Source organism: Protopterus annectens, chromosome 15.part0 (assembly GCF_019279795.1).
Source record: "Protopterus annectens isolate FY-2018-M chromosome 15.part0, PAN1.0, whole genome shotgun sequence".
Taxonomy (NCBI): Eukaryota; Metazoa; Chordata; order Ceratodontiformes; family Protopteridae; genus Protopterus; species Protopterus annectens.
Window position 1 is genome coordinate 8,055,860 of NC_056749.1, and position 13,684 is coordinate 8,069,543.

The 13,684-nt window shown below is 47.0% G+C and overlaps 1 protein-coding gene across 1 annotated transcript in view; it reads right to left on the minus strand.

The window, feature by feature from the left end:
* The window catches only part of CC2D1A (coiled-coil and C2 domain containing 1A), a 3,016,164-nt gene that overhangs the window by 2,610,743 nt on the left and 391,737 nt on the right, over positions 1 to 13,684 (minus strand). The window lies entirely within an intron of this gene.

Sequence of the window (13,684 nt, forward strand, 5' to 3'; positions counted from 1 at the left end):
ATGTCTCTATATCTGTCTCCCTCCAGATCCCCAATAAGACTCCCCACTGGTACAGCTGTAGGATTAGGTCCTCAGTGTGTCCAAGCCAAGTCCTCCAGTACCCTCTCTGCGAACCCAGTACTTCGTGTCCCTGCCCCAAGTGGCTGACACACACACCCTGAGAGACTATTTTTTTCTTTGCACACAGATACCTGGGAAGGGCTGGCACAGATGTACCTGCTGTGCCCCCTTCTGCCCAGAGTACAAAGCAGTTATCACTGTCACCAGACACTTCACATTCAGCTATGCTAAGGCCTTTAACAAAGGATGTCCAATTATACCGTGCAATATTAATACTAATACAAATGGCAGTAGTCGGCCAAGATGGCTAGGCCTTCTGGAGGACCACACAGTGTCACCAAATAAATATAAGTACTCTCAAAGGTTAGATACTCTCTACAAGGACCAGCCACAATAAAAGTTTTAAATGTATTTAATAATTAATAATAAAAGTACATAAAATATGAAATATATATTTACAGTAAACCACAGAGTTCAGATCACAGGAAATATTCAAAAGAACATTGATGGACAGTCTCAAACAAATAAAGAAAAACAATATCTAAACTAAGCTTCACTATATTCCTTGACTAAATTGAAAAGAATCACTGTTCCCTAGTTAAGTTACTTATATTGCAAGGCAAAATGCTGTGGGTGAGGGTCTTTCTAGTCAAGCTTCCCAAACAGAATAACCAATACTCTGAGATTTCTCTTTGCAATATCCAAAATATAATTTCCAAGAGGGCTGGCAGAACGACCTCATCTGGACACCTGACTCTAGGTTCTCACAGTATTTCCCTCTGAAGCTGAGACAGGATGTTAACACAGACGGCCACAATACACATCCAAATGTTTACGGCAGTGCCTGGGACCTCCCCTCTTTTCATTGAGCTAATGGACAAAGGCTCTCCACCAGCCCCAGCATCATTGGTCCTATTCTTCACTCTGGGGTGCCTTTTAACGGTTTAACAGCTCATTTACATCTTAAAGTTAACCTCTGCTGTGCCAGTATCCTCTATTAAAACATATACATTTAAATCAGCTACAATGTGTGTACATTTCTCTTCATTTCAGCAGGGTGCACTGTTGATACATTTCAACAAAAGCAAAGCTCACAAATACATTTTCAGCACAAGCATCTGTACAAAATCAGTTTGATGTACAAATGACATACAGTTTTAATACATCTGCAACACAAGCATCTTGTATAAATCAATTTGATATTCAAAGGACATATCATTCTTTACAAAACTCCAGCTGGCTGTGCTGGCACTCGCCCATATCATCACAAGGCCTTCTGCAGGAATTTCAAAATTAGAGGAATTAACAGAAAAACAAAGAGGAATCCGGGGGGGGGGGGGCAATGACAGATTATCATTAGAGCATTCCAGTGACTGATGCAAGGAAAGGGTCAGAGCAAGGCAAAGTTGTGCTGTATTCTATGCTGAAATAGGAGGCAAAAAGGTTGCAGCAAGGGTTGCTTTAGTGACTGAATATCTGTTAGGCCACTGATTGATTGAGGGACCACTTGTAAAGCATCAGCACAGACCTGCTGAGCCTGTCTGCTAGACAGCTGACCTCCCCAGAACATGCATGGCAGCTAAAATGCAATTTGACTCTACTGCACACTGTCAGAGGCTTACAGATTTCCAGCAAAAGAGGAAGGTCTTGACTTTTGATGTGCCATACAATAGACATTACCTGACTGAACTAATATTAATCTGGGAGAGGGAAGGTTCTGAAATTCCTGCATCAGTATTAAGAACCACCCTAATCTCCAGGATGGTGATGTGAAGACTGACCTCTGTCTGTTAGTGTTCCTTGGACCATTTTCTTGAGATATCCCTTCCACCCCAAAGAGGGGCATTTGTGGTTACTGTCATAAACAGAGGTGGTAAAACAAATGGTCAACCTGTATGAATGACTGGCAATGTCAGCCACCACCTCAGTTGATATCTGCAGATCTGAGTTGTGCAAAATGGAGGTGATGGATGATCCAATGAATGGGACCACTGAGTTGCAAGCATCCATTGTAGAATTTATGTATGGAAGTATATATAGCTGACCATGACTACAGAAGAGGCCATGTGACTTAAAACCTTGTGAACTAAGGACACTATTGGATACAGTGTTCATAAGCAGGTTTGGGCTCCAGCTGGAGAAAGATTTACTCAAAATTTTGTCATAACTAGATGGCAACTTGTAAATGCAATCACATGAGAAGACTGAAGACATGATTTGTAACTATTTCAGATACCTAAAGATATGCAGAGCTGTAAAAGGTAATCTCTGGTTGACTGCAGAAACTGACTGCTGCAGCAAATTGTATAGATATGGGAACACATGGATCCCTTTGATTTGCAGAAGTGCTGTAAACCAATGCCATGAACTGTAACACCCCGGGGAATGTGGTGAGACTAAATAGCAAGAGCTTGCGTACTCGAAGTGATTGCCTCCTAGCCAAAAGTGAAAAATTTTTCTGGATTCCTTTTAAATCTTTATGAGGAGAGTAAGCATCCTGAAAGTCTGTTGAGCATATCCAGTAGTTTTCTTTCAGCAGGGCAAAATTACATACACTCTGACAACTCTATATTGGTTCTTTTTTTAACAAACACTTTGGCCACTGACATTCTTCATTGGTCTGTGGTCCTTGTTCTTCTTTGATACTGAAAAATAAACTGAAATAGTCTCCTAACCTTCTTTGGTCTGGTGAGACTCAATGGATGGCTATCTTTTGCAAGAGGATAGAGACCTCTCATTACTGCTTTAAGTTGGGGGAGGGGTAAGATACCTGGAAGAGGCTGCTGAAAGGAAACAGGAAAAGGGTACAGTACCACCTCTGACCAGCTATAAAGCAAAAAGGAGAGATAAACTGTCATATTTGTTGCCAAAGGTGGTCAGTTTAGCAAGCCATCAGGGATTCGGGTCTGTTTGCCATTAAAGGGCAACTGATATCCCTGGTTTTGCAAACCCTCACAACCTCAGGGTTGGCACCCACTGAAGAGGACCTCTGCCATGCCCAACAGGGAAAAATTCAAAAGGTTGACGGTGAGGTTTCCTGAACCATAAAGATTTTGAACCTTTCTGATTCCTGTTTAGGATCACTGAGGGTTTTCATATCTAACACCAATGGCAGACATCATCTTACATTTTGTTCACATCTCATCAATCTTTCCTTCACCTCAGTTCCAAATAAGAAAGAACCAAAGGGGGTTACTATTGAAGGATGATCTGAAGTTGTCTGCAAAATCACACAATAGAACCCTAGCAAGGCATATGCGTGTGCTGTCTGTACCTGCTGCTCTTGACCCTCTACTGGCTGCACTATGTAGCAGGTGCATGGAGAGGTTAATAATGTTCAGCAATGTACCCCAAGTGGTCTCTAGCTGCTTTCCAGATTTTGAGGTGGGTAGATTGCACAAAGTATCCATGGTTTGTTCTGACAGATCCTTTTGGAAGCAATTTACCTCCCTCAGAGGTGTAAGCACACTTCCCCACCCTATCCAACTCTCTACACTCTTGGCTAAGTGGATGGACTGTGGCTGATTCATCTGACATAGGTTCACAGGTGTTTACTATGCTAATGATCACAACAGCCTTTTTAAGCTTAACCATGCATCCCAAATCTCTGACAAGTTCCGGTACCCTTAAGTTTAAGCAGGGGCTTGGGAGATGAACTATTTAGAGGGTGTCTGTGTCCATTAGAAACACAGGTCCCAAACCAGGGATGAATTTACTGCTCCACCATACAACTGTCCAAGTTGCATTTGAATTGGGTTAGGGATGAACTCTGCTTCATATCAATGAGGAGCTTATTCCAGAGAAGGGGTAGTCTCTGGGATACATACCTGTCTTTCCAGCAGGTCCTATTTATATCACAAACAAGGTTTAAGTATTTAGAACAGGTAATTCTGCTGCTGTTCGTTTTGCAGACATGCAGAAGGTCCATCAGAGTGGGGTCTGACAATGCCTTGTATGCCAGTCATAGATTTCCCCTCAACAGCCTATAGGAGACAGAATACAGGGGATAGGGCCATGAGGTGGCCTGCACAGGACATGTTAGTTATGCTCAGTATTATTTTAGTGAGGAACATCTGCGGACATTCTAATTGTTAGATATGCCTGCTTAGGTAAATATCAAATGGGCAACGTACTCAATGTTACAGCTAATGGATGCCGAATATAGTGGAATAATGACTTCCTTGGATCTAGACACCATATCTTTGTTTATAAGTTGAACAACATAGAATTCCTTACTACTGTAGACATGAGATGGTCAAAGGCTAGATTGCTGTCTGTATGTGCCCCAAGTACCTGATTAATAGGTCAGCTCTTAGGGATGTGTTGTCAATATGATAGTTACCAGGAATGGATGACTTCCTGAAGGATTCTATTATGCATTTCTTGGCATTCAGTTTTAGTCCATGGCTCTGTCAACAGTTGTCTGTGCCAACCCGTCCTGGAGAACATTTGTGTCAAGTGAGGAATTCAGTTACAGATTCTAATTTGCAATCATCTGCAAAGTTAGTCAGCCAAAGGCCACTTACATTGGCCTTGACTGCAGAGAAGTAAATGCCAAAAAGGAACAGTCACAGGACCGATCCCTGAGGGACTCCAACTGGAGTTGCGATTGGCCTCTTCGTAGAGGTAGACTCCCCAATTCCGACTTCCTGGGTTCTATGAGCTAGCTGGCTTATCCACCGAGTGACAAGGGTTTGTACCTCACCTCTTGACACTGTGTCAAATGCCTTGGCCAGGTCAAAGTAGGCAGTGTGAACCATTCTACCTTCATCCATTGCTTTGGTGACTTTCTCAAAGAAGTCTGCCGGGTTGAATAGGCATGATCTGCCCTTGACAAACCCAGTTAGGTAGGGTCCAGTGTCTAGAGGTTTTCTCTGTCATTACTGATCATTTCTATGGCTTTGCATATGAGACTAGAGAGACTTATGGGTCTGTAGATGTCCCACATTCCTGCAGAGGGATGACTGCTGCTGTTCTCCAATCATAAGGCAGGAAGCTTGTTTGGAAACTACAGTTAAACAGCAATTCCAGGGGGCCTGATAGGTCATGTTTCATGCTATTTAGAATGTATCCTGGGGCAATGTCTGCCACTGATGCAGTGTTCTTGGCCTTAGAGAGAGCATTAAGGACCTGTTCCCTAGTGACACCAGGGGGAGCTTTATTTGTTCGCAATTCCTGAGGGAAGGTTGGGGGGGAGAGAGGGGTGAAGTTGGAGTTGAATTTGTCTGCCAGTAGGTTTGTTATATCTTCTGTCTCAGTATAGATAGCTCCATTAAAAACATCTCTACACATAAATTGTTTATTGCCTTTAAGGTTGCAGACATAGCTAAAGAATGCCTTGTGATTGTCCTTGGCCTGGGAGGCCAAATTTACCTCAAATTTAGTTCTGGTAAACTTTATTTATACTTTTGAATTGTTTGTTTAATTTGATGAGTGTGCTTTGATCCTGCTTGGTGCTGAACCTCCTAATTTTTTCAATGATTTTCTTCCTTCTGTTATACATCCTATTGATTTCATGATTCCACCAGGTTAGCTTATTTTTTTAAGTTAGTTTGGTACTTCTTCCTGGTAAGTACAGCTGTCTCTATGCAACTATTAACATGCTTGTACAGGGTTTCTGTGAACAGTTTCATCTAGGCACAAGTGTTCTCAATGTTTACGGGGGCCTGAAATTTTTCCAGGTTATCATTTAATAGTAGGAAATTATCCTTAGAGTAGTCATTGAATATTCCTGGGTTAGCTGGGGTTCCAGGTTTTATTTTTACTTCAAAAGGAGACCATTTTGTGGTCTGACCTTCCAGAGAAGACATTACACTAGGGGGTATGCAGCACTGTCCCATATTAGTGAGGACCAGATCCCTATTTGGTGTACTGACAATCTGATCCAGGGAGTATGCGTTTACAAAACCCAGGAATCGCTGTGCCTGTATGTTTGGTATCGTATATGATTCCCAGTTAATAGTGGTGTAATTAAAGTCACGCATGAATAGGGTACTGGGTTGGATGGTTAGTGTTTTCAACAAGTTTAAATACATGATATGGGTTTACTGGATCATAAAGGACCTATAGATTACAATGAAGTGGTATTAAATTTTGCCTTTGGTGATATGAACTTGGAGAAGCTCAAGTACTTTGTCATGTTTGACCAAACTTAAGGTATATTTATTTTTGATGTAAATCGACACACCTCCACCTTTAAGTCCATGTCTAGGTAGTAGCTGGTCTAAATGTGTGTAAGGCATTATAACCTTGCACTGTCAATGTGCTCTCCACGGCTTAAAACCATGTCTCAGTGACTGCACATACATTAGCATTCTCTAGGATGAAGAGGGTTTCTACAGAGAGGAGTTTTTAGTTTAGACTCCTAGCAATGAGCAGTAACGCATTTAGATTTTCGTGGTTTTGATTTGCTATGTTGGAAGTACTTTCAATTTGGCATTGCATAAAAAAGGCACTATGGGGGAGAATTAGAAGTTATGTACTCACCATAACGTTCCATCTCAGTAGGTGTATTCATTTGTCTGCAACCTGTGGGTCATGGATCCGAACCGGCATGGTTTTCCAGCTATGGATCCGAGCTCTCAGCTCCTCCCCTCACCCATAAAGCCCTGCTCTCCCTACATGACCTCAGATCGAGTTTGCCAATAATAGAAATACCCTAAAAAGGGTAACACATATGCAGGAAACTGACAAGGCCAGGGGGATAGGAGGGCAGGATGGTTGCAGACAAATGAATACACCTACTCAGATGGAACGTTATGGTGAGTACATAACTTCTAAATCTGAAGTAGGAGATTCATTTGTCTGCAACCTGTGGGACAGAGTCCCCAGCTACCTGAATCTTGGGCGGCCATCATGGAAGGATATTCTGGAGCACCGCGGAGCCAAAGGATGCTCTACCTCTAGATGTAATATCCAACTTGTAGTGGGAGATAAAGGTATGAGATGAAGCCCAAGTGGCTGCTGAACAAATATCATCCAGAGGAATCCTAGCTTTAAAGGCCGCTGAAGTAGAAACTGACCGGGTTGAATGGGCATGTACTCCCTCCGGTGCGGGCCTTCCAGAAGCTTGATAAGCCAATAAGATGCACTGCGAAATCCAGCGTGATAAGGAGACTTTGGAAATTGGTTTACCCAAATTGAATTTAGCAAAGGAAATAAACAACTGGTCGGATTGCCTATGACCAGCTGTCCTGTTCAGATAAAATCTAAGTTGCCTGTGAACATCTAAGGAATGTAGCTTGTATTCACCTTTGTTTTGATATTTACGAAAGAAAACAGGGAGGTTAATGGATTGATTAATATTTGCTTCAGAAGCTGCCTTAGGAAGAAAGGACGGGTTGGTCCTGAGGTATACACGGTCCGGATGAAAGACCAAGTAAGGAGGCTTGACGGATAAGGCTTGAAGTTCTGAAACTCTCTTGGCCGAGGTAATGACTACTAAAAAGGCCGTCTGGAAAGATAAAAATTTCAGATCTACCGTAGCCGCAGGTTCGAAGGGGGGAGCGGTCAAGGCCTGAAGGACCAGAGAAAGGTCCCAAGGAGGAACCACTTGCTTTACAGGGGGTCTGAGCAGAAAAGTACCTTTTAGGAAAATCTTACACAATTTGGCAGACATCAGTGGACTAGAGTCTTGACCAATATAATAGTGAGAAATTGCCGCAAGTTGCACTTTGACCGTGGAACTCCTGGCACCATCATTAAAAAGAGTGGTTAGAAAGTCAAGCACCAGAGGAAGGGGAACTGTGAAGGGGTCTAGACCTTGCCACTCCGCCCAAATGGAGAATCGTTTCCACTTACTGCGGTAAACTTTCCTGGTAGATGGTTTATGAGCCGCCACCAGGATGGCCTTAACTGGAAACGAAATACCGGGAGTCCTGATCAGGAGTGGAACTGGAGCAGCCAAGCAGTCAGCTTCAGGTTGTCCAGATTCGGGGTTGATAGATGGGATGGGTGAGATATCAGATCCGGGATGGGATCTAGAATCCAAGGAGGATTCACTGAGTGAGACCTTAGGAAAGGGAACCAGATCTGTCGAGGCCAGAATGGGGCAATGAGAATCATTCTGCACCCCAACCGAGAGGCTTTCTGAAGAACTTGGAGCATCAGAGGTAACAGGGGGTAAGCATAAAGAAGACCGGGTGGCCAAGCATGCACCAGAGCGTCTGTTGGGGTATCTCCGGGAGGAGGTATTAGAGCAAAAAAACTGTCGCACTTGGTGTTAGAGGGAGACGCAAAAAGATCGCAACAAGGAGTTCCCCACCGTGCGAAGATGCATTTCGCTACCTGAGCATTGAGAGACCACTCGTAAGGGGAGAGAATGGTGCGACTGAGTTTGTCCGCAAGGATGTTGGACCGACCCGGAATATGCGATGCGATGAGAAAGCGGTTGGTGGAGATTGCCCATTCCCACACTCTCATGGCTTCTCGACAAAGAGGGTAAGACCTGGTTCCTCCCTGTTTGTTGATATACCAGACGACAGACATGTTGTCCGACTGAATTGCAATAGTTCCCAAGGGAAGAAAGGCCTGTAGTGCTTGCAACGCTAAGAGCACTGCTCTCATCTCTAGAACGTTGATATGCAGTAAGGTCTCTGAATCGTTCCACGTGCCTTGGACCGTCCGGCCTGCAAAATGCCCCCCCCCACCCGAGGCGGGAGGTGTCCGTGGTCACCGTGGCGAGAGGGGGAGAAGCACAAAAGGGGCGGCCTCCGTGGAGATCTGGAGAGTGGAGCCACCACAGGAGGGACCGCTTGCAAGCCTTGCTGATCGCAATGGGATGATGTATAGGAAGAGCAAGATAAGACCACTGAACTAGGAGTGTCCATTGAAGGACGCGCATATAGAACCTGGCGAGAGGAAGAAGAGCTATCGCTGCTGCCATGGACCCTAGAGCCCTCAGGACCAACTCTGCCGGAACTGAGCTGGAGTGGAGAATGGCCCGCACCTGGAGCTGCAGATTCTGAATTCTGTCCGCAGTGAGGAAGGCTCTTAACCGTCTCGTGTCTAACCTGGCACCTATAAAATCTATGAACTGCGTAGGGGCTAGGTTGGATTTTTCTGTATTTATTGTGATGCCCAGATGGGGAGCTAGATGGAGAAAGGAATCTCGCGCCAATAACAGTAGATGCCTTGTTGGAGTGGTGAGAAGCCAGTCGTCCAGGTAAGGGAAGACCTGCACCCCCTGAAGCCTCAGGTGGGCCGCTACCACTGCTAATACCTTGGTGAACACCCTGGGGGCTGTGGTGAGACCAAAGGGAAGGACCCGGAATTGGTAGTGACTGGCTCCCAGCCGGAAGCGGAGAAACCTCCTGGAGCGCCTGTCCATTAGTATATGGTAGTACGCATCCTTGAGGTCTATAGAGCACATCCAGTGATTTTCACCCAGAAGGGGGAGAATAGACTGTAATGTAACCATTCGGAACTTCTCCTTGGGAACTGCCAGGTTCAAGAGTGAAAGGTCTAATATTGGTCTTAGATCCCCCGTCTTTTTTGGCACTAAAAAGAACCTGGAGTAGAACCCTGATCCGATCTGGTCTAGGGGGACGGGCTGGATGGCTCTTTTCTTTAGCAGATGGCCAATTTCTGCCAAAGCGGCCTCCCACTGACCGGGTGGAACGTCGGGGAGGGACTTCAATTTTGGCATGTGATGAAATGGGATGCGGTATCCTCTGGATATGACGCGGAGGACCCAGCGGTCTGAAGTTATGGACTCCCATGCCGCTAGGTGCTCCGAGAAACGTCCCCCGACTGCCTCCAGAGTGGAGCAGCCGGGCAACCCTTCAGGGCTGCTGCGCGGGCCGTTCAGAGAAGGGTTCTCTTGAAGTTCCTGGGAGCCCCTCTGCCCCTGGGGCGGCATCCTCCCTGTCCTCCTCTGCCACGGAAGGACTGGTTGTCTGGAGCGGGTTGGGATTGCTGCGACTTCCGGAACCACATCTTCTTCTGGCCCTTTTGGTTCCTAGAATAGGACCTCTGGGGCACAGAGAAGCGGATTCCGACAGCAGACAGTGTCTTCCCGTCCTTTTCGCTCTGGGTCAAGGTATCACGAACAGTTTTGCCAAAGAGGGCAGAACCATCGAAGGGAGCATTCGCAAAAGACGCCTTGAAGGGCTCCGTGAAATCGCAATGACGGAGCCAGGCCTGACGTCTAGTAACTAGGCCTGCCCCTGCGGCTCTAACGGCACCTTCCGTAGCATGGGACAGTAACTGCATAGAGGTATTAGTCACGGACCTGAGAGTGGCCATACGGGTGGAGTGCAACAATTTGTCCTCCGACATGGACTCTGGGGGGGATGCAGCGTATTCCTTGATAAGATCGCGCTGCATCCTAATCACATGTGCCAGGTAGTTCAGCGCCCTCACTGAAAAGGTCGCTGAACTAAAAATCCGCTTCCCCAAGCGGTCCATCATCCGAGACTCCTTGCTCGGGGGATGGACTGAGGGGCTCTCCTGAGCAAGTTCCCTCTTGGTGGTTGCCGCCGTCAACATGGCATCTACCGGAGGCCCCTTACTCCAGTGGGCACGGTCAGCCAGGGGACTAAGTATACGGTCAGGCCTTTTTGGAAATGGCTCCACGGTGTCCGGTTCCTTCCACGCCCTGGTGGTAATCAGGTTCACCAGGGGGTCGGCGGGAGGGGACACCCAAGAGGTAGACGGGCCCGCTTCAAATGCCTCCAAGAACACGGACTCGTCCGAGGAAGACTTGGGGGCGGACCACCCCCCCCTTATGCGAAGCATTTCCATGATGTCTCCAAAGGAGACATCCTCGGGGGGTGATCTTGGGGAGCCTTCCCCTTCCTCCAAATCCGTGTCTTCAGTGAGAGACTCGGGGGGAGTCTATGTGCCTCCTTTTGCAAGTATGCTTGCGAGGGGCATCCTCCGGGGGGCTGTCAGAGGACTCCTCGCAAACTGTGACATGTTCCAAAGGAACAACTTGGGGCAAAGGAGTGGGCTATCCCAGTGGCCGGATGGTGGAAGCCTGGCCCAGTGCAGATGGAGCGCGGGACGGAGCCGAAGCAAGTGCCGGGGGTCCGGAAACCCTCAACAGGGCCCTCTCCACTACATCAAAAGCCGAGGGGGAGCCGACCTCGACCAAAGGATCCGATAATCGGCTCCCCCTAGGATCTGAAGAGTGGATCGGAGCCGGCACCGAAGCACTCGGATCCGAGGGGACAGTGCGCTCCGACACGGATGGCTCCGAAGGAGCAATGATCCCCCCGGATCCGAAGCTCGGATCCAGGCTCCGAGAGGTCGGATCCGAAGCACTCAAGGGCAGGGTCGGATCCGAAGTACCCAGTACTATCGGCGCCGACCCACCCCCGGCTCCGAAGCTGCTCGGCTCCAACTGCTCCGAACCCGGGCAGCGGGTCGGAGAAGGAGCTATTGGTTTAAAGAAAGGGGTCGAGCTCCCCCCCAGAGGGGGGGGGGGAGGCAAGAGCACTCCCATCTACATCTGGGCCTGGATGAACCTTATCATCATCCGGTCCAGATCAGCATCAGATAAACTGTACGTAGATCTCGACGAGGCTACCGAGATAGGCCTTGAGTGCCTCCTCGATAGCCTCGACAGAGATCGGGTCTCCTCCTCCTCAGGTCCCGGTGAAAAGCACACAGGAGACCGGAGCCGAGGAGGGGGAGAACCAGCAGACAAGGAGGTCGGAGGAGAAGCCCGCTTGGCAGGCGGGGCCGAAACAGAGGTCTCGGCCCGCCGCTTATGGTGCTTCTCCCTCCGGTCCTTCTTTCTTGCTTCCCTCTCCTCCAAACCACTACAGGGAGGTTGAGTCCCAGGTGGAGGAGGGGGAGCCGGAGAGGAGGGAACTGTAGACACGGTACCCCCCGAAGGAGCGGTAGCCGGAGCCAAGTCCGGGGGCAAAAGTCCCGCCAGGACCAGCTTCGACCTCCGCTCCTTCAATGCCCTGGGGTTGAACCCTGCACAAATGGAGCATCCAGAAGTGAGGTGTTCAACCCCAAGGCATCGAACGCACCGAGTGTGGCCATCAGCAGGGGAAAGCTTATGGCCACACTTGGAGCACTTCGAAAAAACAGCCTTAGGTGGTTCAGACATCCTAAGGACACTAGTTTTTACTTTAATTAGTCTAAAAAAGTAAAAGCTAACTAGCCAAACAAACACAGGCCCAAACACACACTACGCACCAGCGAGGGGGGGAAACTAAAAGTTATAAAAGTTAATAAAACTAAACAACTTTAAGCTATAATAAGGGAAACCTATAACTTTCACACAAAACTGGCTGAAAAACCTTAAATTTAACACTAAAATTAGCAGTAATAAACACTTAGCTGTAGAGCTCTCAGAAACCAATCTGGTCACCAGCGCAGCAAACTAGATCTGAGGTCATGTAGGGAGAGCAGGGCATTATGGGTGAGGGGAGGAGCGGAGAGCTCGGATCCATAGCTGGAAAACCATGCCGGTTCGGATCCGATATCGGATCCATGACCCACAGGTTGCAGACAAATGAATCTCCTACTTCAGATCAATGTTTTATCTAATATTTGAAAGCAGAGAGTGGTGATGCGCAGACCATCCACGGCAAAGCAGTCTAGTCTGTTGACCATCTCCTTCCATGCTGACAAATATTGCACCCCCACAGAATGACACCAGAAACTAAGCCAGTTACTAAGGTCAGTCATCTTTTTTTCATGTTGTGGCATCATACTTGGGGAAGGGAAAATGCTGCTCAATTCCAGTCCAATACCAGCCTGGGATACATTCTGAAAGCTCCATGATGCGTCTTTTCACAAGGGAGGTATGTCTCAGGTCATTTATACCCACACAGACTATGACAAAGCATACTGGTCTAGTGACCTGATTGTATCCGTAATGTTTTGGATACTGGCCCATGATAAGCAACTGACCGTGACTTACTCCTTACTCAGTCTGGTGAGAGGGACAACACTGTATCCCACAACGGAGTCTCCAATGATCACAGTGTTGGATTGTGTGGTGGCTTGCCTTACTGGCTCAGAAGTAGTGGCTCCATAAGATGTGGCTGTATGTGCTGATGAGAGTTTTTTTTTGAAAGAGTGCATTCAGGGCTGCTGAGGGTATTTGTACTTCCTCTAGGAGGTCTTTGGGGTTTAGTTACACTTAAGTGCCTCAGTATATGAGGGTTCATGTGTCTGCTTCGAATTGTGTGTGCTGGGTGCAGTGTATGTACTACTGACAACCTTATAGACATTAGGAGTGCTTTAATGGGTTGGGAGGGTGGCCTAATGGTTAAGGTGTTTGTCTTAGAAACACAAGGTACAGGGTTCGAGTCTCATAATTGGCTAGGCTTAAAATGGTTTGCAAGGGCAGTTAGCTTAGTACTAACATTGCCTCAGGATGCTCATATCCACTAAGATGGTAACAGAGACAGTGGGAAAGATCATATCCAGCAACATGCCCTTTTTATTTTTAGACAGTTGGAGTGAGAATATAAACTAATGTCAAGAGCATCTGCATTGCTACACCTGGAGCAGTGCTTGCTGCTGCAAATTAGTTGTCCTGTGTGCAACTATGTATTAGTGAAATTTCAATAGTGCTTTTACAGGAAAACTGTTAACTCAAGGTGCCTGCATCTATAAAAGGCAGTGTCAAACACTTGAGGAGAAAGTAACAAGTAGA